This window comes from Thalassophryne amazonica, chromosome 23 (assembly GCF_902500255.1).
Source record: "Thalassophryne amazonica chromosome 23, fThaAma1.1, whole genome shotgun sequence".
Taxonomy (NCBI): Eukaryota; Metazoa; Chordata; class Actinopteri; order Batrachoidiformes; family Batrachoididae; genus Thalassophryne; species Thalassophryne amazonica.
Genome location: NC_047125.1, coordinates 2,162,776 through 2,187,147, shown reverse-complemented (window position 1 = coordinate 2,187,147; position 24,372 = coordinate 2,162,776). Strand labels below are relative to the sequence as shown.

The 24,372-nt window shown below is 41.2% G+C and overlaps 2 long non-coding RNA genes across 2 annotated transcripts in view; both read right to left on the bottom strand.

Moving 5' to 3' along the window:
* The window catches only part of LOC117504894, a 797,517-nt gene that overhangs the window by 280,173 nt on the left and 492,972 nt on the right, over positions 1–24,372 (bottom strand). The gene's annotated exons all lie outside the window — the stretch shown is intronic.
* On the bottom strand, positions 8,522–22,781 carry LOC117504858. The gene is made up of 3 exons (XR_004558909.1): positions 22,708–22,781; positions 10,899–11,029; positions 8,522–8,538 (listed from the first exon to the last, which is right to left on the bottom strand). It is a non-coding gene; the product is annotated as an uncharacterized LOC117504858 (long non-coding RNA).

The following is a 24,372-nucleotide window of genomic DNA, read 5'->3' as shown; positions in this document are numbered from 1 at the left end:
CTTGATGTTCAGCCTCCCACCCCAGCTATTTATCTTCAACACTGCATTTTCTTTTAATGCAATTTACTTTTTTAAGGAGATTCCTTTTATGGTTTTAACCTCCCAAAAATGTGGGCATTTGGGAGATCTCTGCTCTTAGGCGGCTGGTTTTTTTGTTGTAATTTCTTTTTCCATTGTGGCACAGTATTCTTTTTCTTAATTCTGGTTCCTTTTCTCTCCAAATCTTGTGGGGCTAATTTACTTTGTATGTACCATGCTGCTCCATAATTTAGAGACTTTAAATCTGTCAATTGTGGTTCCTTCAGTGACTAGTTTAGCCAGTCCCAGGTTAACTTTTTGCAGGATAGTTTTTAATTTTTTTTATTCTCCTTTAATTTAGTCAGTTTTGGACGCTCTTTCATGTCCAATTTTCTTGTTTCCTCAATCTTATTTGCCAATTCCTCTTCTAGTTCCTGCTGTTCTGGGTCTGTGTGCACCTGTATATTGTTTTGTAGATGAGCTGGTGAATGGCTCATTTTTCGGGGGCCAGTGAATGACTTTGAATTATGCGTTTGTTCAGAATGCCCTTCTGTTTCTGTCTTTTAGTCTGATCAGAACAGCTAAATGGTGTGTCTGGTATGAATTATCATGTGTCTGCTCAGGGTGCCTTTTTGTCCAAAACTTTGACCACACTCAGAACAGATAATGCTTTTTGCCTTTTGGTTTTTCATTTATCTTTGACGTCTTTTTAGTAAAATGCAATGGGCCCCAAACCTGGGGTCTAAAGTTGCACCCTAGGCTCTATAGTTATCCTAACCAGATCTGGCATTGTATCCGAGGGCTCTCTTCAAGATGGTGATCGTTCCCTTAATCGCAGACAACTGCACCTCATGTGCACTTGGGTGACCGGGGATTGCCTTAAGGTATTTCTTCAGGTTCTTCTTCATCAGGCCTGTTGCTCCCACCACAACTGGAATGATATCGATGTCTTTCAATGACCATGTTGTTCTTAGGTCATTTTTCAGGTCTTGGTATTTCGAGATCTTTCCCCTTTCAGCTCGATTCAGGCCGTAATCATTGGGGACTGTCACATCAATGATTTCGGCTGTTTTCTCTCGCTTGTTCCAGATGACAATATCAGGTTTGATTGCACCTCCTTCAATGTGTCTTCTGCTGGGATCTCTTTGTCGTAGAGATCGTTACTTTTCCGTTGGATGAGACTGGTTTTGGCTCGTACTCCCAGACATGTTCTTTGACTTCCATCTCCAGTTCCTTGCAGATCTTCCAGTGGAGATATTGACAGATCTTGTTGTGTCTGGATGTATAATGCCCATCTGCCATGAGGATCTGGCATGCTGAAGTTAGATGGTTTACACTCTCAACAGCTGTATGGCAGAATCTGCATTTATCATTCTGTGAGATCCCTGCCATTTTTTTGAAGCCATTTGTTAGACGTCCCTGATCTTGTGCTCCAATCAGAATTCTTTCTCCATCAAAACCAAGTTTTCCATTTTTTAGCCACTGCATTGATCCAACTTTGTCGATGTATTCCTTTTCGAGTTCTTCTTGGAAACGTCCGGCTCTTTTGTGCTGTTTCCATCTTTCCACTCGATGTTTTCCTTCTCTTTTGCAGTATTGTTCGCTGGTCTGTCTTGCAAGTTTTGTTGCAGGCATGAGACTGTTGCTTTTTCTCTCTTGTAGAAGTTCTCCGCCAAAGTTTTTTGCCAGTTTAGTGATTGAGGTCCGTTCAGTTATGGCCTCGTGGTGTTGTGTGACCGTTTTTACGATTTCTTCTTCAGAGCTCTTTAAGTACTGTCCAATACTTATTATCGATGCTCTGTAGGCCTGGTTGATTTCAGTGAGACCCAGACTGCCTTCTCTGCGAGGGAGATATATTCTGTCCATGCACTGATTTCTGTATGTGATTTTGTGGAGGGTGAGCATTTTCCTGGTTTTTGTGTCCAATTTATTAAGCTCGCATTGTGGCTAGTCCACTATGCCAAACCCATAGGTCACCACTGGTATTGCAAACTGGTTTATGGCTGTGATCTTATTTTTTGGTGTCAGCTGTGTTTTGCAGATCTTTTTTAAGCGGTTTAGGTATTCTTTTGTTGTTTTTGTTCTCATTTTCTTGTGCTCAATTGTATTACTTTGTTCAATTCCCAAGTATTTGTATGTGGAGTCTGCAGCCAGATCTTCAATGTAGCTCCCTTCATCCAATTGTATGTTTTCGGTTTTTGTCTTTTTTCCTTTTGTCATTGTGCATTTGAGCATTTATCCAGTCCAAATTCCATGCCAATGTCTTTTGAGAACTTATGGGCAGTTTCCACGAGCTGAGTGAGTCCGTTTTTCGTGTTGGCATAGATTTTCAAATCGTCCATGAACAACAGATGGTTCATAAGTTTTTGGTTTTCTTTCCTTTGTCTTTACTTAAGTCATATCCGATGTCTTGCTCCTTCAGGATCTTGCTGAGCGGGTCCATGATTAAGCAGAATAAGAGAGGTGAAAGGCTGTCTCCCTGAAGTATCTCTCTCTGAACTCGTACGTCTGGGATTGTTATTTGTCCCTCTGTGTGATTGAGGGTGATGGTGGTGTTCCACTTGTTCATTTGTGCTCTCAGGAAAGATCTTATTTCCTCATTGATGTTGTAGAGTTCTAAGCACCTCATGATCCAGGAGTGTGGTACACTGTCAAATGCCTTTTTGTAATCAATCCAAGCCATGCTGAGGTTCCTCTGCCTTGTTTTGCAGTCCTCCAGGATAACTTTGTCTGTCAGTAACTGGTCTTTAGCTCCTAATCTTCTTTTGGAACATCCTTTCTGTTCATTTTCCAGGTAGCCACCAGTGTCAAGATGTTCATAAATAGCATCAGTTATGATTCCTGTCAGCCATTTGTACGTTGTTGTTTGGCAGCAGATGGGTCTGTACTTGTTGGGAAGCTGTGTATCCTTGGTCTTTGGAATTAGGCTTGTGTTCCCTGTCGTTAGCCAGTCTGGTGTGTCCTCTTCTCCGTTCAATATTTTTGTGAAAGCCACAGCATAATGTTGGTGTAATGCTGTCAGTCTTTTCAGCCAAAGATTTGGGATTTTGTCAATGCCAGGTGCCTTGAAGTTACTGTATTCAGTCATTTTCTTTCTGATCTCTTCTTCATTGATTACAATTGCTGGCATTTGTTGTTTGTCTTTGTTTTTCTGTTGTATTTTTTCAATCCATTCAGCCTCTTGGTGTTGTTTTGGGTCTTCAAAGAGTGGTCTACAGAATTTTTCAATTTCCTCTCTCTCAGGTGGCTGTTGTACTTCTATTGTGTCATTTGCCAGCTTTCTGTACACTAGTCTGGGGTTTGTTGCAAATAGTTTATCTGTTTTGCTTGTATTTTCTTGTCTTTGTTCCTAATTTGTGCTGCGAAAGCTTTTACTAAGGCTTGATGTTCAGCCATCCTTCCACCTAGCAGTTTGTCTTCAACATTGTATTTTCTTTTAATGCGATTTATTTATTTAAGAAGATTCTTTTTGTGGTTCTTGTTTCCCAAAAATGTGGCCATTTGGGAGATCTCTGCTCTTAGGCACCTGATTTTTTTTGTTATTTCTTTTTCCATCGTGGCATGGTATTCTTTTTCTTATTTGTGGTACTGTTTCTCTCCAATTGTTGTGGGGCTAATTTACTTTGTATGTACCATGCCGCTCCATAATTTACAGAGTTTAACTCTGTCAATGTGGCTCCTTTTGGGACCAGTTTGATCAGTCCTATGTTAACTTTTTGGAGGATATTTTTGAATTTTTTATTCTCCTTTAGTTTAGTCAGCTTTGGACGCTCTTTCATGCCCATTTTTCTTCTTTCTTCAATCTTATTTGCCAATTCCTCTTCTAGTTCCTGCTGTTCTGGGTCTGTGTGCACCTGTATATTATTTTGAGATGAGGTGGTGAGTTGCTCGTTTTTTCGGGGGGCAGTGAGTTGCTCGTTTTTTTAGGGGGGCAGTAAATGGTTCGGTTTTTCGGGAGGCAGTGAATAGTTTGTTTTTTCGGGGGGCAGTGGATGGTTTGTTTTTTCGGGGATGTACTTTCTTTGAGGGCAATAATTTTTTGGTGGTGTAATGGTTTGCGTCAGAGGGCAGATGCCGTCTCTTATCATTTTCTCAACCTCCTGTTGCATCGTTTCTGTTTCATTATCTGAGAAATGTTTTTGTTTGATTTTTGGGTTGTGAGATTCTTACAAGTGATGTCTTTCTTACTTGGGCAGTGTATGAATTATCATGTGTGTGTTCAGAGTGCTCTTGTGCCCAAATCTTTGACCACACTTAGAACACACAAATACTTTGTCTTTTTTTATTTCTCTTCAATTTCTTTTTTTACAGAGTGCAATGGGCCCCAACCCTGGGGTCTACAGTTGCATTTTTGTCCTGTATGAATTATCATGTGTCTGTTCAGCGTGCTCTTTTCTCCAAATCTTTTACCGCACTCAGAACAGACAAATGCTTTTTGTCTTTTGTTTTTTCATTTATCTTTGATGTTTTTTTAGTAGAATGCAATGGGCCCCAAACCTGGGGTCTAAAGTTGCATCCTAGGTTCTATAGTTATCTTAACCAGATCTGGCATTGTATCCAAGGGCTCTCTTCAAGATGGTGATCGTTCCCTTAATCGCAGACAACTGCACCTCATGTGCACTTGGGTGACCGGGGATTGCCTCAAGGTATTTCTTCAGGTTCTTCTCATCAGGCCTGTTGCTCCTACCACAACTGGAATGATATTGATGTCTTTCAATGACCATGTTGTTCTTAGGTCATTTTTTAGGTCTTGGTATTTTGAGATCTTTCCCCTTTCAGCTCGATTCAGGCCGTAGTCATTGGGGACTGTCACATCAATGATTTTGGCTGTTTTCTCTTGCTTGTTCCAGATGACAATATCAGGTTTGATTGCACCTCCTTCTATGTGTCTTCCTGCTGGGATCTCTTTGTCGTAGAAGATCGTTATTTTTCCATTGGATGAGACTGGTGTTGGCTCGTGCTCCCAGACATGTTCTTTGACTTCCAACTCCAGTTCCTTGCAGATCTTCCAGTGGAGATATTGACAGATCTTGTTATGTCTGGATGTATAATGCCCATCTGCCATGAGGATCTGGCATGCTGATGTTAGATGGTTTACACTCTCAACAGCTGTATGACAGAATCGGCATTTATCATTTTGTGAGATCCCTGCCATTTTTTTGAAGCCATTAGTTAGAAGTCCCTGATCTTGTGCTCCAATCAGAATTCTTTCTCCATCAAAACCAAGTTTTCCATTTTTTAGCCACTGCATTGATCCAACTTTGTCGATGTATTCCTTTTCGAGTTCTTCTTGGAAACGTCCGGCTCTTTTGTGTTGTTCCATCTTTCCACTCGATGTTTTCCTTCTTTTTTGCAGTATTGTTCTCTGGTCTGTCTTGCAAGTTTTGTTGCAGGCGTGAGACTGTTGCTTTTTCTCTCTTGTAGAAGTTCTCCGCCAAAGTTTTTTGCCAGTTTAGTGATTGAGGTCCGTTCACTTATGGCCTCGTGGTGTTGTGTGACCGTTTTTATGATTTCTTCTTCAGAGCTCTTTAAGTACTGGCCAATACTTATTATCGATGCTCTGTAGGCCTGGTTGATTTCAGTAAGACCCATACCGCCTTCTCTGCGAGGTAGGTATATTCTGTCCATGCACTGATTTCTGTATGCGATTTTGTGGAGGGTGAGCATTTTTCTGGTTTTTGTGTCCAATTTGTTAAGTTCGTTTTGTGGCCAGTTCACTATGCCAAATCCATAGGTCACCACTGGTATTGCAAACTGGTTTATGGCTGTGATTTTATTTTTTGGTGTCAGTTGTGTTTTGCAGATCTTTTTTAAGCGGTTTAGGTATTCTTTTGTTGTTTTTGTTCTCATTTTCTTGTGTTCAATTGAATTACTTTGTTCAATTCCCAAGTATTTGTATGTGGAGTCTGCAGCCAGGTCTGCAATGTAGCTCCCTTCATCCAATTGTATGTTTTCGGTTTTTGTCTTTTTTCCTTTTGTCATTGTGCATTTTGAGCATTTATCCAGTCCAAATTCCATGCCAATGTCTTTTGAGAACTTATGGGCAGTTTCCACGAGTTGAGTGAGTCCGTTTTTTGTGTTGGCATAGATTTTCAAATCATCCATGAACAGATGGTTCACAAGTTTTTGGTTTTCCTTTCCTTTGTCTTTACTTAAGTCATATCCAATGTCTTGCTCCTTCAGGATCTTGCTGAGCGGGTCCATGATTAAGCAGAATAAGAGAGGTGAAAGGCTGTCTCCTTGAAGTATCCCTCTCTGAACTCGTACGTCTGGGATTGTTATTTGTCCCTCTGTGTGATTGAGGGTGATGGTGGTGTTCCAATTGTTCATTTGTGCTTTCAGGAAGGTTCTTATTTTCTCATTGATGTTGTATAGTTCTAAGCACCTCAAGATCCAGGAGTGTGGTACACTGTCAAATGCCTTTTTGTAATCAATCCAAGCCATGCTGAGGTTCCTCTGCCTTGTTTTGCAGTCCTCCAGGATAGCTTTGTCTGTCAGTAACTGGTTTTTAGCTCCTAATCTTCTTTTGGAACATCCTTTCTGTTCATTTTCCAGGTAGCCACCATTGTCAAGATGTTCATAAATGGCATCAGCTATGATTCCTGTCAGCCATTTGTATGTTGTTGTTAGGCAGCAGATGGGTCTGTACTTGTTGGGAAGCTGTGTTTCCTTGGTCTTTGGAATTAGGCTTGTGTTCCCTGTCGTTAGCCAGTCTGGTGTGTCCTCTTCTCCGTTCAATATTTTTGTGAAAGCCACAGCATAATGTTGGTGTAATGCTGTCAGTCTTTTCAGCCAAAAATTTGGGATTTTGTCGATGCCAGGTGCCTTGAAGTTACTGTATTCACTCATTTTCTTTCTGATCTCTTCTTCATTGATTACAATTGCTGGCATTTGTTGTTTGTCTTTGTTTTTCTGTTGTATTTTTTCAATCCACTCAGCCTCTTGGTGTTGTTTTGGGTCTTCAAAGAGTGGTCTCCAAAATTTTTCAATTTCCTTTCTCTCAGGTGGTTGTTGTACTTCTATTGTGTCATTTGCCAGCTTTCTGTACACTAGTCTGGGGTTTGTTGCAAATAGTTTGTTTATCTGTTTTGCTATGAATTATCATGTGTCTGTTCAGCGTGCTCTTTTCTCCAAATCTTTTACCGCACTCAGAACAGACAAATGCTTTTTGTCCTGTATGATATATCATGTGTGTTTTCAGGTGGCTCTTAAGTCCAAACCTTTGACCACACTCAGAACAGACAAATGCTTTTTGTCCTGTATGAATTATCATGTGTCTGTTCAGGTTGCCCTTTTGTCCAAACCTTTGACCGCACTCAGAACAGACAAATGCTTTTTGTCCTGTATGAATTATCATGTGTCTGTTCAGGTTGCCCTTTTGTCCAAATCTTTGACCGCACTCAAAACAGACAAATGCTTTTTGTCCTGTATGATATATCATGTGTGTTTTCAGGCCGCCCCTTCGTCCAAATCTTTGACCACACTCAGAACAGACAAATGCTTTTTGTCCTGTATGATATATCATGTGTGTTTTCAGGCCGTCCCTTCGTCCAAATCTTTGACCACACTCAGAACAGACAAATGCTTTTTGTCCTGTATGAATTATCATGTGTCTTTTCAGGTGGCTCTTAAATCCAAACCTTTGACCACACTCAGAACAGACAAATGCTTTTTGTCCTGTATGATTTATCATGTGTGTTTTCAGGCTGTCCCTTCGTCCAAATCTTTGACCACACTCAGAACAGACAAATGCTTTTTGTCCTGTATGAATTATCATGTGTCTGTTCAGGTGGCTCTTAAGTCCAAACCTTTGACCACACTCAGAACAGTGAAATGTTTTCTGTCCTGTCTGAATTTTAATGTGTTTGTTCAGAGTGCCCTTCTGTTTCTGTCTTTTACTCTGATCAGAACAGCTAAATGGTTTTCTTCTTGCTTGCCTCTCCTTTTGTTGCTCTGAGTTGTTGATGTGACCAGATGCTTTTCCATATTTAGAGCCTTTAAATTGTTTTTCATCAGTGTTCCCTGAACGAACAATATTGGTATTTTTTCGACAGTTAAAACCTGACTGAAGTTCTCTGGTCTGTTTCCAGTCATCACTGTCATCAGTCTCAGTTCCAGAACTGTCTGAACTCCTGCCACTGGTATCTGGTTGTAAATGACTGTTTGGACCTGAGTTGCTGACTGGTTGTGGTCCTCCATCGTCCTCTCCATCAGCTTCTGCTGTCAGTGTTCTGTGTACAGATGAGCTGCTGGCTACAGGCTCAGCCTCTGTGCTCTCATCACTTCGGCATTGATGAAGCTGTGATGACTCTGGTTTTTCATCATCATTTTCACTCTTCACAGGGCCGCCAGTGAAACCAAACTTGGTGAGATCTGCCTCCTCCAGCTGCTGAAGCTGCTCTCCCTGCTGACTTATCCACAGCTTCTCTTCTTCTTTAATGTCCTCCTGGTCAACACTCAGATTCCATTCCTGGTGTTCAGGGAGAGTTTCTTCTTTAATCACCAACAACGGCTGCATGTCTGCAAAGAAAAAATACAATTAATTTAACAACAAATGTTAATGACAACACTCACTAAAATAAAGTATCAGTGGTGAGTTTGACCTGATGACAGTAAGTTATTACACTGATGGAACTGATAAAGTGGAAATGTACATCAGCATTTGTTTTAAATTTCACAAATTGTAATTCACATCCTTGTCTTCCACAACTGACTATTGCAGTGTTATTTCCTGGATTGCTATAAAATATTGTTTGTCTACAGATGGTACAGAATTACTGTTGATCAAGTTTTGATGAAAACCAGGAGGTTTGATCACAGACATTCTGGCTTCCCTTCACCGACTCAAGCACTAGATTTCAAGATTTTGTTAGACATTTCAGGCTCTAAACCAGAGGTCTCAAACAGTCTTCTGAGACCTTCTCACTCAAAGTGATGTTAATCACTTTGAACAGGTGAAATCAGTTAATCAGTGAAATCACCTGCTGCAGCGGGTGGTTGCACAGAAAGCCTGCACCCTCTCGGCCCTTTCTGGAACCGGTTTGAGACCTCTGCTCTAAACGGTCATGAACTCAACTATCTTGCTGAACTTGTTCAGCCTTATGTGCCTCCTCGTGCCCTGTGGTCCTTGGATGCAGACTTGCTCTGTATCTCAAGGGTTAAAAAGAAGTCAGCAGGCTTCAGAGCCTTTTTTGCTGTGGTCGTATCAACAGCGTTCTTCCCCAACGCCTCGCTCTCTGCCTCCGATGCACTTACCGAGTGCAGTGGCTCGGTAAATGCCGCAGTGGGCCACTCACACCCCCGTGTCTACTGAATGGAGCTGCAGCCAACGTGGCACAAGTCCAGAGATTACGCTCGCTGTTTTAACGTGGAGCGGCTGGTGACATCTGTTGCTGCAAGGACAGACTTATTGCGGCAAAATCCGCAGCGCCGCACATCTCGGTAATCGGAGCTCCACTGAGAGAGGTTTATATCTTTTTAATGACTTGGATTATTTGCGGGTCTCGCCTCCGTACCCTGCGATGGTAACACCGGAGGTGAGACAGTAGATTTTCAATGCAACACCACTCAAACGGGCGTATGAAAAAGTCCCCAAAAATAATTTTCAAGCACAAATAAATGTGTACTCACCAAGCGTACCACAAGACAATATGAAATCTTAAAAAAATTAGATCCTTCCATATAAGACAAGAAAAAGAAGAGGTGCAGATGCAAACTGACGTAAATCCACAAATTACAGTTGGCGCGCGCAATGCATGCTGGGAGAGGGTCTTCTCCCTGACATCTCAGCAGTGTCCCGGATGTGATGACAGTTTTGCGGAGGGCTAAATTTAGCTGTAAATTTGTCATTTTAAAAGGAAGATTTCTCCGTTGAATGACAGATCTGAGCTTGCAGATTTACTTTACTACATTCAGAAGGATGTTATGTGTAAATATAAGTCATTTTTTGGTCCAAAGATCTGACTGCATTTATTTCAATGCAGGTCTACTTAACAAGACTGTTTCTGGGACCGGACTTCCATCACAGCCTCTCTTTCTCTGTTTCAAACACACACATTTGTTGTGTTTGAAACACGTGTTGCCTTTAATTCTGATGTGTGCCATTATTACAGTAAACAAGTAATAATTGTGGACTAATTGCTGTCTGAGGTAACTGGAGTGTAAACATAATTTCTCCACTGTGAGATCAATAAAGTATATCTAATCTAACATTTCTGCACACTTCCACATTGACACTATTCAGGTTGATATGTCACGTCTGGTCACAAAGCTGGCTATTAATAGTACGAAGTTACCAAGGAAAAGTTCCCCAGTTTGGGTTGTTGATGGGAGCTGTAGAAAATAATGGATTTTATTTAATTAAGTCATGTTGATCTGAATTAATATTACAGTGATGAATAAATTCTGTGAGTAAAGATAATTATTCTTGGTTTGCTCATAACCAGAGCTGCTCTTACTCGAGTACAACAGGTTATTGATGTTCACCTTTTACTGACAAGCATTGGATCAAAATAAACCAAACCTCTACATGCCAGAATACACAAATCACTGCCACCAGAATCCTTTCAGTTACCTTTGTTCATTTCTAAATACAAAGTCCCTGCTGATCTTGGACAAAGGGAGATGAAACATTGAGAACGGTGACATCACTTTCCTTCATTAAGAAATTATCCAGAGATTTTACATGCATCTTTCATCAAAATCCTCCTCATCCTGTTGTCTAAGTATTGACAGAATCTCTGGAGGAATACTAGAGGAGTAAAATATTTGACTGTTACAGTAACACATTATAAAGTATCAGTAAGACAAACTAAGCTGAGTGAACAAACCTGTTCTGTAGGAGAGATTTGGAGGATTAAAAACAGCATCCAGCCCTTTACCTCTTTTGTTCTCTTCTTTTAAATGACACATTTCTTCTTCCTGGTCTGTGATCATTCCCTCATCAGCAGGTGTTTGCTGTAGTTTCAACGTGTCCCTCAGCTGCTGGACTTCAGACATGTTTGTAGAAAGACTTTAAGACACACAAAAGAAAGAGAGTCAACGACCAAGTGGAGGAAAGACTAAAAACAGGCCGATTTAATCATCTGCTGCTGCTCTGCTGCCCAGGCTGACCAATCACAAGTGTGAGACAACAGCGAAATGTCCCTGTGCTGGGACAGACGTTCTAAAGCAGGAGATACCAACCCTGTTCCCAGACATCACCAGACATGAAAGTTTTCCTAAAGTTCCGCTCAACAGCACTAAGGAAGGACAACAAAGCCCAAACGAAAGTCCCAAATCTGGATTTTCGTTGGCATCATTTAACCTTCGCTCAGCTTCATTGCTTGCTGCAGCTGGCACTTTGTCAAAGTTTTTAAACTCATAAAATTTGAACGAATGCTGTCAACAACCGTATTTTGTTTTGCTGTCGTTTTTGTCAATTTCTTATTGTGTGTTTAGTTTTTGTAACATTAGCATTTTGTTCGACCATGTTAATGTTCGTTGGACCTCACACGTCCGACGGATTGAACGAACGCAACAACATCTGAATTAATCAATAACTAAAGCCTCGACGAACTGAATGAAACATTCTTGTAAAGCAACGTTTTCATACAGTAACAACAGCGTTAAGAACGTTTTATCAACTATGTACGCACGTTTCAAACATTTGTGGCTAACCTGCGTGTGCACGTAGCCTTCGTCTGACACGGACAGTTTCCCGTTACTAGTGCCATGGACGGTGATGATCCCCAGCATTGGGACGAGCCAGCCTGCCTTATCAACGAGTGCGAGATAGCTGTTCTTGAGGCCAAAGTTGACGACGACGAATTCATTGTGAACATGTACCAATAGCAAAGGGGCAGCAACAGAGATCAAATCAAATCAATTTTATTTATATAGCGCCAAATCACAACAAACAGTTGCCCCAAGGCGCTTTATATTATAAGGCAAAAAGCCATACAATAATTACATAAAAACCCCAACGGTCAAGACGACCCCCTGTGAGCAAGCACTTGGCGACAGTGGGAAGGAAAAACTCCCTTTTAACAGGAAGCAACCTCCAGCAGAACCAGGCTCAGGGAGAGGCAGTCTTCGTTGGGGCTGAGGGAGAGAACCAGGAAAAAGACATACTGTGGAAGACAGCAGAGATCAATCACTAATGATTAAATGCAGAGTGGTGCATACAGAGTGTAGCGGAAAGCTGTGATTATACAAATCACCACCTTCAGTTTGCAGTAAGATGGGGTTGGAATTCCCTTAAACAGAGATAAAACCCCCTACAGCCAGGCCTGGTATATCTCCAGGTGTCAAAGAAGAGACTTTCAAGCCAGGCACGGCTTGGATCTGTCAACAAACCCCCAACACTTTAAGGATTTAAGATTAACCAAAAAGCATTCTCCACATAGCTGTGAACTCTTATCAGTTACCCAAAACCAGATGCACGCTCAACGCCCTTTACCGCCCTGTTGGATAAATATAAAACTTTAACCATGGAGCAAGAGCGACCCCTGTGGGACGATTTGGGAAGAGCAGGCTACGGTCGTCCGGCAAACCTCAAAATGTCCCGACTACAGTTTAAAGGGAATGTCATTATATTGTCTGTAACAAAAAAAAAAAGAAGGAAAGGAAACATGTCTTATTTCTTTATACATGCATGAAAGTTTTATATTTGATGTTATGCTTTGCTTATTTGGAAATGTTTACTTAATGTGTTTTATACACAATATATATGTGTGGTATATAATTTCAGGTCAACAGTTTCAAGATTTATTCTGCAAGATGATTTGGTTTCAAAGCGGAATGTTGGAACCTCGCTGTTTTATATATATAAAAATTAGACAAAGGACCCCAGAAATTACATTACACCGAATTCTTGGGGGTGGAGCTTATTAACCCTGTTAAAAGAGCCCGCGCCCGAGAACGCCTCTCTCTTTTTCCTTACGCTCTCTTTCCTCTATCATCTTTTCTTTTCCTTGGGTAAAGACGCCGCCTAAAGCCGTCATTTATGACCCTTTGTCTGAATCCACGTGCTACCTAAGATTTCCATTCTTGATGGCTTACCGACAAGAATTTACTATTTCTTTTCGACAGATAACTTTTGCGACCTTTATCAAGTTAAAGCGCTGGACATGTTAAGTTCTCCTTTTTTGAATTCCAAATTAAAATACTTTTCTTCATAAAAATCCAAATTCCTTTTTTGTCAAACCTTTTTCTTCTGAAGTCAACTCTTTTTGCATTGAATTGTGATTCGACCAAGCTTCCAAAAGACGACAACGAAAGACAAATTTTTTATTTTTGATAGAGAATAAAGACGCTCAAACTTTTATTCTGACGAGGCCGAGCGGGTCGGACCGACAGAACCTTTGTCAAGGTCCCCGACGAGGCTGTGTGGTAGACAGAGCGTCGACTGAACCAGACGATTCCAGCATCGGACCTCACGAAGACAGCGCAAAGTAAGACCAGGCTACGAGGGCTGTCCGTAAAGTATAGGTCCTTTTTATTTTTTTCAAAAACTATATGGATTTCATTCATATGTTTTTACGTCAGACATGCTTGAACCCTCGTGCGCATGCGCGAGTTTTTCCACGCCTGTCGGTGACGTCATTCGCCTGTGAGCACTCCTTGTGGGAGGAGTTGTCCAGCCCCTCGTCGGAATTCCTTTGTCTGAGAAGTTGCTGAGAGACTGGCGCTTTGTTTGATCAAAATTTTTTCTAAACCTGTGAGACACATCAAAGTGGACACGGTTTGAAAAATTAAGCTGGTTTTCAGTGAAAATTTTAACGGCTGATGAGAGATTTTGAGGTGATTCTGTCGCTTTAAGGACTTTTCACGGTGCGAGACGTCGCTCAGCACTCTCAGGCGGCGTCGTCAGCCTGTTTCAAGCTTAAAACCTCCACATTTCAGGCTCTATTGATCCAGGACGTCGTGAGACAACAGAGAAGTTTCAGAAGAAGTCGGTTTCAGCATTTTATCCGGATATTCCACTGTTAAAGGAGATTTTTTTAATGAAAGACGTGCGGACGGGTCCGCGCATCGGGACGCAGCCGACACGGTGCGGCGGCACAGGAAAAACACCTCCGTGTTGATAACCATTTGTAAAATCCAGTTGGCTTTTGATGACTTTCAGTGGAGTGAGTATATGAGAAATTGTTTATCAGCTGGAGATGTTCCAACGTGTCCTCAAGGCTTCCAACAGAGGTGTTTTTCCTGTGGCGGAGTGTCGCCGCGGCTGCGAGCCGACGCTGCAATCCGCCCGCACGTCTTTCATTAAAAAAATCTCCTTTAACAGTGGAATATCCGGATAAAATGCTGAAACCGACTTCTTCTGAAATTTCTCTGTTCTCTCATGACGTCCTGGATCAATAGAGCCTGAAATGTGGAGGCTTTAAGCTTGAAACAGGCTGATGACGCTGCCTGAGAGCGCTGAGCGACGTCTCGCTCCGTGAAAAGTCCTTAAAGCGACAGTATCACCTCAAAATCTCTCATCAGCTGTTAAAATTTTCACTGAAGACCAGCTTAATTTTTCGAACCATGTCCACTTCGATGTGTCTCACAGGTTTAGAAAAAATTTTGATCAAACAAAGCACCAGTCTCTCAGCAACTTCTCAGACAAAGGAATTCCGACGAGGGGCTGGACGACTCCTCCCACAAGGAGTGCTCACAGGCGAATGACGTCACCGACAGGCGTGGAAAAACTCACGCATGCGCACGAGGGTTCAAGCATGTCTGACGTAAAAACATATGAATGAAATCCATATAGTTTTTGAAAAAAATAAAAAGGACCTATACTTTACGGACAGACCTCGTATGTTGTCAGATAAACAGAGTGGCTTTATTTAACTCTATTTAAAATCATTAACTCTCTCTCAGGTTGACAAATACCAAAGTAAACTACCGGTTAAATTAGGACGAATTTTACTCTACAACTCCCGCTACGAAACCAAACGATCAGAACATCGTATAATCATTGCTAATTGATGCCGTCAGAACAAATTGATCACTGTGATATGTCTTGTTATTTAACTCCTGCCAGGGTTAAATAAATATCTTAAACTCGTGACGTTGTCTGATTTTTGTATGGTTTTACAAAGGGTGTCGGATCAGACCTGCGGAGCTTACGCCTAAAGACGTTTGAGACTGATTAATTAAACTGATTAATTAAGTGCTGCCCCCAACTTCAAATTATCCGCCAGTGATCATTTTCAATATTCCAAAACATTATTATATTCACCCTGTAGACCCCTCCTTTCTCTACAAGAGCAAAAAGAGAAAGAAACACTCAGTGCATCATGGGAACCCCCCAGCAGTCTAAGTCTATAGCAGCATAACTAAGGAATGGTTCTGGGTCACCTGATCCAGCCCTAACTATAAGCTTTAGCAAAAAGGAAAGTTTTAAGCCTAATCTTAAAAAATAGAGAGGGTGTCTGTCTCCCTGATCTGAATTGGGAGCTGGTTCCACAGGAGAGGAGCCTGAAAGCTGAAGGCTCTGCCTCCCATTCTACTCTTACAAACCCTAGGAACTACAAGTAAGCCTGCAGTCTGAGAGCGAAGTGCTCTTTTGGGGTGATATGGTACTATGAGGTTCCTAAGATAAGATGGGACCTGATTATTCAAAACCTTATAAGTAAGAAGAAGAATTTTAAATTCTATTCTAGAATTAACAGGAAGCCAATGAAGAGAGGCCAATATGGGTGAAATATGCTCTCTCCTTCTAGTCCCCGTCAGTACTCTAGCTGCAGCATTTTGAATTAACTGAAGGCTTTTCAGGGAACTTTTAGGACAACCTGATAATAATGAATTACAATAGTCCAGCCTAGAGGAAATAAATGCATGAATTAGTTTTTCAGCATCACTCTGAGACAAGACTTTTCTAATTTTAGAGATATTGCGCAAATGCAAAAAAGCAGTCCTACATATTTGTTTAATATGCGCATTGAATGACATATCCTGATCAAAAATGACTCCAAGATGTCTCACAGTATTACTAGAGGTCAGGGTAATGCCATCCAGAGTAAGGATCTGGTTAGACACCATATTTCTAAGATTTGTGGGGCCAAGTACAATAACTTCAGTTTTATCTGAATTTAAAAGCAGGAAATAAGTCATCCATGTCTTTATGTCTGAAAGACATTCCTGCAGTTTAACTAATTGGTGTGTGTCCTCTGGCTTCATGGATAGATAAAGCTGGGTATCATCTGCGTAACAATGAAAATTTAAGCAATGCTTTCTAATAATACTGCCTAAGGGAAGCATGTATAAAGTGAATAAAATTGGTCCTAGCACAGAACCTTGTGGAACTCCATAATTAACCTTAGTGTGTGAAGAAGACTCCCCATTTAGCTGCGCCTTGGGGCAGCTGTTTGTTGTGATTTGGCGCTATATAAAAAAATTGATTGATTGATTGATTTACATTAACAAATTGTAATCTATTAGATAAATGTGATTCAAACCACCACAGCGCAGTGCCTTTAATACCTATGGCATGCTCTAATCTCTGTAATAAAATTTTATGGTCAACAGTATCAAAAGCAGCGCTGAGGTCTAACAGGACAAGCACAGAGATGAGTCCACTGTCTGAGGCCATAAGAAGATCATTTGTAACCTTCACTAATGTTGTTTCTGTACTATGATGAATTCTAAAACCTGACTGAAACTCTTCAAACAGACCATTCCTCTGCAGATGATCAGTTAGCTGTTTTACAGCTACCCTTTCAATGATTTTTGAGAGAAAAGGAAGGTTGGAGATTGGCCTATAATTAGCTAAGATAGCTGGGTCAAGTGATGGCTTTTTAAGTAATGGTTTAATTACTGCCACCTTAAAAGCCATTAATGGTAGGGCTTCCTTGAGCAGCCTGGTAGGAATGGGGTCTCAGACATGTTGATGGTTTGGAGGAAGTAACTAATGAAAATAACAGAACAATCGGAGAGAGTCTAACCAAATACAAGCATTGCTGAAAGCAGCCAAAGGTAACGATATGTCTTTGGGATGGTTATGAGTAAGTTTGTAAGTTTTATGAGTAAGTCATTACTAGTTAAAGTTAAAGGAATACTCGGCTCAATAGAGCTCTGACTCTTTGTCAGCCTGGCTACAGTGTTGAAAAGAAACCTGGGGTTGTTCTTATTTTCTTCAATTAGTGATGAGTAGTAAGATGTCCTAGCTTTACGGAGGGCTTTTTTATAGAGCAACAGACTCTTTTTCCAGGCTAAGTGAAGATCTTCTAAATTAGTGAGACGCCATTTCCTCTCCAACTTACAGGTTATCTGCTTTAAGCTATGAGTTTGTGAGTTATACCACGGAGTCAGGCACTACTGATTTAAGGCTCTCTTTTTCAGAGGAGCTACAGCATCCAAAGTTGTGCTCAATGAGGACGTGAAACTATTGAGGAGATAATCTATCTCACTCACAGGGTTTAGGTAGCTACTCTGCACTGTGTTAGTATATGGCATTGGAGAACATAACAAAGAAGGAATCATATCCTTAAACCTAGTTACAGCGCTTTCCGAAAAACTTCTACTGTAATGAATCTTATTGCCCACTGCTGGGTAGTCAATTAAAGTAAATGTTATTAAGAAATGATCAGACAGAAGTGGGTTTTCAGGGAATACTGTTAAGTATTCAATTTTCATACCATAAGTCAGAACAAGATCTAAAGTATGATTAAAGTGGTGGGTGGACTCATTTACATTTTGAGTGAAGCCAATTGAGTCTAATAATAGATTAAATGCAGTGTTGAGGCTGTCATTCTCAGCATCTATGTGGATATTAAAATCGCCCACTATAATTATCTTATCTGAGCTAAGCACTAAGTCAGACAAAAGGTCCGAAAATTCACAGAGAAACTCACAGTAACAACCAGGAGGACGATAGATAACAACAAATAAAACTGTTTTTTGGGACTTCCAATTTGGATGGACAAGACTAAGAGCCAAGCTTTCAAATGAATTAAAGCTCTGTCTGGGTTTTTGATTAATTAATAAGCTGGAATGGAAGATTGCTGATAATCTTCCGCCTCGGCCCGTGCTACGAGCATTCTGGCAGTTAGTGTGACTCGGGGGAGTTGACTCATTTAAACTAACATATTCATCCTGCTGTAACCAGGTTTCTGTAAGGCAGAATAAATCAATATGTTGATCAATTATTATATCATTTACTAACAGGGACTTAGAAGAGAGAGACCTAATGTTTAATAGACCACATTTAACTGTTTTAGTCTGTGGTGCAGTTGAAGGTGCTATATTATTTTTTCTTTTTGAATTTTTATGCTTAAATAGATTTTTGCTGGTTATTGGTGGTCTGGGAGCAGGCACCGTCTCTACGGGGATGGGGTAATGAGGGGATGGCAGGGGGAGAGAAGCTGCAGAGAGGTGTGTAAAACTACAACTCTGCTTCCTGGTCCCAACCCTGGATAGTCACGGTTTGGAGGATTTAAGAAAATTGGCCAGATTTCTAGAAATGAGAGCTGCTCCATCCAAAGTGGGATGGATGCCATCTCTCCTAACAAGACCAGGTTTTCCCCAGAAGCTTTGCCAATTATCTATGAAGCCCACCTCATTTTATGGACACCACTCAGACAGCCAGCAATTCAAGGAGAACATGCGGCTAAACATGTCACTCCCGGTCCGATTGGGGAGGGGCCCAGAGAAAACTACAGAGTCCGACATTGTTTTTGCAAAGTTACACACCGATTCAATGTTAATTTTAGTGACCTCCGATTGGCGTAACCGGGTGTCATTACTGCCGACGTGAATTACAATCTTACCAAATTTACGCTTAGCCTTAGCCAGCACTTTCAAATTTCCTTCAATGTCGCCTGCTCTGGCCCCCGGAAGACAACTGACTATGGTTGCTGGTGTCGCTAACTTCACATTTCTCAAAACAGAGTCGCCAATAACCAGAGTTTGATCCTCAGCGGGTGTGTCGTCGAGTGGGGAAAAACGGTTAGAAATGTGAACGTGTTGGCGGTGTACACGGGGCTTCTGTTTAGAACTACGCTTCCTCCTCACAGTCACCCAGTCGGCCTGCTTTCCCGGCTGCTCGGGATCTGCCAGAGGGAAACTAACAGCGGCTAAGCTACCTTGGTCCGCACCGACTACAGGGGCCTGGCTAGCTGTAGAATTTTCCATGGTGCGGAGCTGAGTCTCCAATTCGCCCAGCCTGGCATCCAAAGCTACGAATAAGCTACACTTATTACAAGTACCATTACTGCTAAAGGAGGCCGAGGAATAACTAAACATTTCACACCCAGAGCAGAAAAGTGCGGGAGAGATAGGAGAAGCCGCCATGCTAAACCGGCTAAGAGCTAGTAGCTGCGCTAAGCTAGCGGATTCCTAAAAACACACAAAGTGAATAATGTGTAAATAATTTAGAGGTGATTCAGCAGAGGGAGTGCTTTAGTTAAGGCACGTGAAGATTACACTGTGAAACAAATCGTTATCTAGTTAACTAGATCAATCTAACTGTGCAGATTAAACAGCTAACAGATACAGCAAAACACCGCTGTGCTCCGGAACAGGAAGTGATACAATACCGCAGTGAGAGCCAACCACCAGTAGAGGCAAGCAAGAGCTCACACATAAAAAATACTTAAAGACTGTACTTTAAGAACATGACTGTGTTCTTGTTCTGGGGGTTGATAAGGTTAGACCTTATTTGTGTGAAGCGCCTTGAGGCAACTTTGTTGTGATTTGGTGCCATATAAATGAAACTATATTGAAATTAAAGAACATGCTCCAGTGTGCCATCGTGGTGCAGCTTAGTTAAAATTTCCATACCAATTGTTCAGTTTGTGATAAAAGCATAAAATTTGACACACACATTCTAAATTAACTTGTGTTTATTTTCCGATATGGAGACATCCTGGAGCTGACCTCTAATGAGCTACAGGGGTCAGTAAATAATTACACAGGGATCAAAATTTAAAAATGCTCCAATCATGTTGAAAACTATACCACATTATTTATCTGATCATAAAGATTCCGAAAAGGCATAGTTTGGACTGTCTATGACTGAATGTGCTGGAGTTATGGGGAAAAACAGTAAAAATGGTGACAAAGGTCAGTTTCAGTTTGTACAGGGGTCAAAAGTTAAAACTGTTCCAATTTTGGTAAAAAATGATGCAAATTATTTTTTGGGTTGATAGGGTTCTAAAAAGAAATAGTTTGCACCATCTGTCCTGCTTAGTTATCATGTTACGGAGTAACAGGTCACATCACAGAATCCAACGGATGTCAACGTTTTTTGACCTTTACTTTGGAGACCAAACATTCAGCACAGTCAAAACTAGTGATGTTAAGCTCGAGTCAGGCTGCTCGACACAGAATCGAGCTTTGTGAACCAGAAGTGTCAGTGAGCAGTGTTTGGAGCACGCCCCCATCACGTGACCACTGCGAGCGAGGCCTCGTTACGTCACACCACGTGTCGAACTTCGCGGAAAATATGAATAATCTGGGCGTGTCAATACGACCCGCCAAGTATTTAAATGAGATCTGAATCGCGGCTCAAACCGTGGGTTTGTGAGAGGACGAGATTGCTAGTGACACTGTTATTACCAATTAGCACGTAAATCGGAGGCAAGGAAAGCATTAGTTTATATTTAGGTCTTGTTTAGAGTTAACTTAGTATAGTTAGCTACATACACATAGGATCTAACATAGACAGACACACACCAAACACAACATATAAAACATTTATTCACACAGTACATCAACACCGGTTATACGTTAGACTATATATTATAGGTAGATCAGAGACTGAGCTGAGTGACTGAAGAGCTGTGATTTAGTTTAAGTGAAAGGTGTGAGAAAGGTGAGTGTGTGTGTGTGAGAGAGAGTGAGTCGTGGTGAGGAAGGGACATGGAGGAGCCAGTTCCAAAAAGAGCACAATCAATTGATTGGGAGCACTTTGATCTAATAAGTCCCAAAAAGGACAAGTGCTTGATTTGTGCTCAAGAGCTGACGTACAGTAACAATATGTCTTCAATGACACCTGAGGTCCAAACATCCCGAGACATCAATGGCTGCTGCTTCTGGTGCTGCTCCTGGAGCAGGAATCAGGCCATGTAAGATATAGTTTATTCTTTATCTAAGATTAAAACATACTCATCAACAAAAATAGCTCAGCATGTCATACTGTATTTCCATTAAAGGCAGACGAGCTGATTTGGATGAGACACTGGTGGACTATGTTGTGGAAGATGCACAACCGTTCAAAATAGTGGAGAGCAAAGCCTTCAGGGCTTTACTACAAAGGTTTGACCCAACATATGCCTACCTCCAGAGGAGAAGACCTGCTCAAATACTGGGCGACACGAGTTGCAGTCTATCCCAATTTACAGAGAATGGCAAAGAAATATTTGTTGATGCCAGCAACATCAGTGCCTTGCGAGTGGGTCTTCTCCAAAGCTGGAGAGGTGGTGAGGCAGAAGAGGAGCCGATTAAAGTCCAGCACCGTTGAAATTATTCTTTTTTTTTTTTTATAATAAAAATTGTTGAAAGTTGCACAATCACCGTCTCCTATCCCCTCTATTCTAATTTACAAATTACAGCAACATAAGCACCATTTGCAGAAGCACATGCCTTTCTCACTTTTCCCGTCACATTTTATCCAAATATAGTTTGAGGAATGATAACACAAATCTACATATAGTCTACAATAAAGGCTTTCATAACTATTATGTGTGCATCTGTAGGGACTATTATTACATTAAAAAAGACAATAATACATATGACATTTTATTATTATTATTTTCCAAGAACAAACCACATCAGTCATGAATTAATGCAAACATTTGTCAGGGCACTCGCTCAAGGTAATTTTCAAAACAATCCAGCAGATGTCACCCTTCAAACTGTATCAAACGCATCGAAGCAGTGTGTCGATTTTCAGCCAGTTGTGTTGCAGTGACTCATTGGTTCATGAGGCTTCGAAATTGCCATCACTAGTCAAAACTATTCCATTTAAGATTCCATTGAAAATCAGTTTAGTATTCAGAGTTACGATGGATTGTTCTAATAAACAGCAGCGGTCGATGCAGCGTCTCCTCTTTATAATGTCTATGTTCAACTCGTTCTACTGATAGATCACACCTGTGTTAAAGGAATTGTCACTTATTAAAAAAAGCTGCATTAGACATAAAAATCAGTCTGGTGTTAGCAGGGTTATTCCATGGAACATCAACAAATTTCAAACAATTTAAGCAAAATTATCTGAGAAAACAGAGTGAACAACCCGGCTATACTAAAATACAAAATGAAGGAAATGGAGCAAAATCGAGCCTAATAATCATGAAATGAGGGTAAAAAGTAATGAAATGGACTGACTTCAAATATGATTGAATGTGATTCAATTAATTACTTTTATTTTATTATTTTTAAGCGAAATGGGCCTGATAACGAAACGGGGGTTAAACAGAGCGAAATGGAGCAGACTGACTTATTGACTGAGGTTCCATCTCTTCAACACCAGATGGCGCACCTGCCCCAACTACATGAACTGAGCTCATCTCACAAAAACAAAAGCTAAAGAATTAAATCAAAGTAATTATTTGGAGTCAGTCTGGTTCAATCTGCTCCATTTCGTTACATTTTATCCTCATTTCGTGATTATCAGGACCCAAACACCCTAAACTTGAAAATCGTCATGACGGCGCTGATGCAAGGCCACGTTTCATTGTTTAAACAGACCTGAATACAAAAGTTTAGTGGACAAACCTGCTCTGGATCAGAGAACTTCAGGCTTGAAAACAGCTTCCAGCACGTTGACTAGTTTCTTCTCTTCTTTAAATCCACTCGTTTCTTCTTGCTGCTCTGCGATCTGTTTGTTTCTACCAACTAAAATATCTCAACATTAGCAACAGTTAGCCGCTGTTTCAACAACCTTCTCAGCTCTTCCACCTTTTCACACTAACTTCACCTTTTCTTCTTCTTCCGGTTTACTGTCGACCTTTGTGCTTCTGGAGCTCTTCAAAAAACTTATTCGAGGATCACAGAGTGAAGTTTGATCTGTTCAGAGAAGAGTTTCCAGCGTCTCCAGCTAACTAGCTTTAGCTTCTTCTTCTTCTTCTTCTTCTTTGTATTTCCGGCAGACTAGGTACGGCTAGTGCATTGCTGCCCCCCACTTGTCAGAATGTGCACCTAGAAAACACAAGGAATTATCTGCCCTACAGTTTATTTTAACACCCTGTGCTCCTCAGGAAGTTTATGACTGCCATTGCCGTCTCTTTAGGGGAAGCTCCTTGACCTAGAATGGTCCTGGATGTAAGCACACAGAACATATCTTTTCTTTGCTCTGCATAAGCAGAACAATGCAAAATAAAATGAGTCACTGTTTCAGGGACATCATAAAATTCACAAAGGCCATCTTTGTGTTTTCCAATGAGGAACAACCCACTAGCCAACCCACAATGGCCCAGCCGGAGACGAGTCAGCTTGACATCATCCTGCCGAGAGAGGCCAGATCTTATAATGGTGCCATTAACTGAAGGAACAATACCATGTGACTTTCTTCCCCTAATTTCAGCATCCCACATTTGCTGCCACTGCTTTCCTATGGCATCCATAACAAAAGAGCGACACTCAGTTCTCCCAAAAGGCACTTTAAAATGAGTGCTCACTTCTTTTAAGCTTGCCTTAGCAAGGCCATCTGCAATTTCATTGCCTTCAACTCCAACATGAGCCGGCACCCACAGAAAAGCCACGTCAAAACCCACCACCTCTAACCTGTATATTGTAATCAAAATTTCATCAATAATGTCTGGTCGAGCTTTATAAGCCTCACCTCCTTCCAGGGCCATCAGAGATGACAAAGAGTCAGTGCAAATCACTGCACTCTTGACTCCACTTTCCTCAAGCCACCACAACACCAACAAAATTGCAGTTAATTCATCTGAGAAGAAAGACAGGCCGTCCGGAAGGCGGTGACTCTGTCGAAGGTCAAGATGGGGTACATAAAACCCAAAACCAACATTGTTACTATTTGGGTCGTTAGAACCATCTGTGAATATTCTAACTACACCATTCCAATTATTTCCAAGATGGATACTCACATGAGATGCCAAGCTTTCCTTGGACCCATTCTTTAACAAATGACTTATTGTCAGATCAATATTTGGCTCACGCCAAAGCCAAGGAGGAATCTGGGGCCAGAGCACAGGGGGCACAATTCCCTTGTTATAAAAGGGAAGTTCCTGGATATGATTTTTTACGCAATGCAAATAGGGTTTCCTTACAGTCTTACTCATACCCTGACTAAATTCCCAACAATCATTTAGCACAGTAGTTGAGATGAGTGAACTACCAGACCCCTTTAATTTAACAATATAATTAAAAGCCACCTTTTTCCTACGCAGGCTCAGAGGAATCTCTCCCGCCTCCACT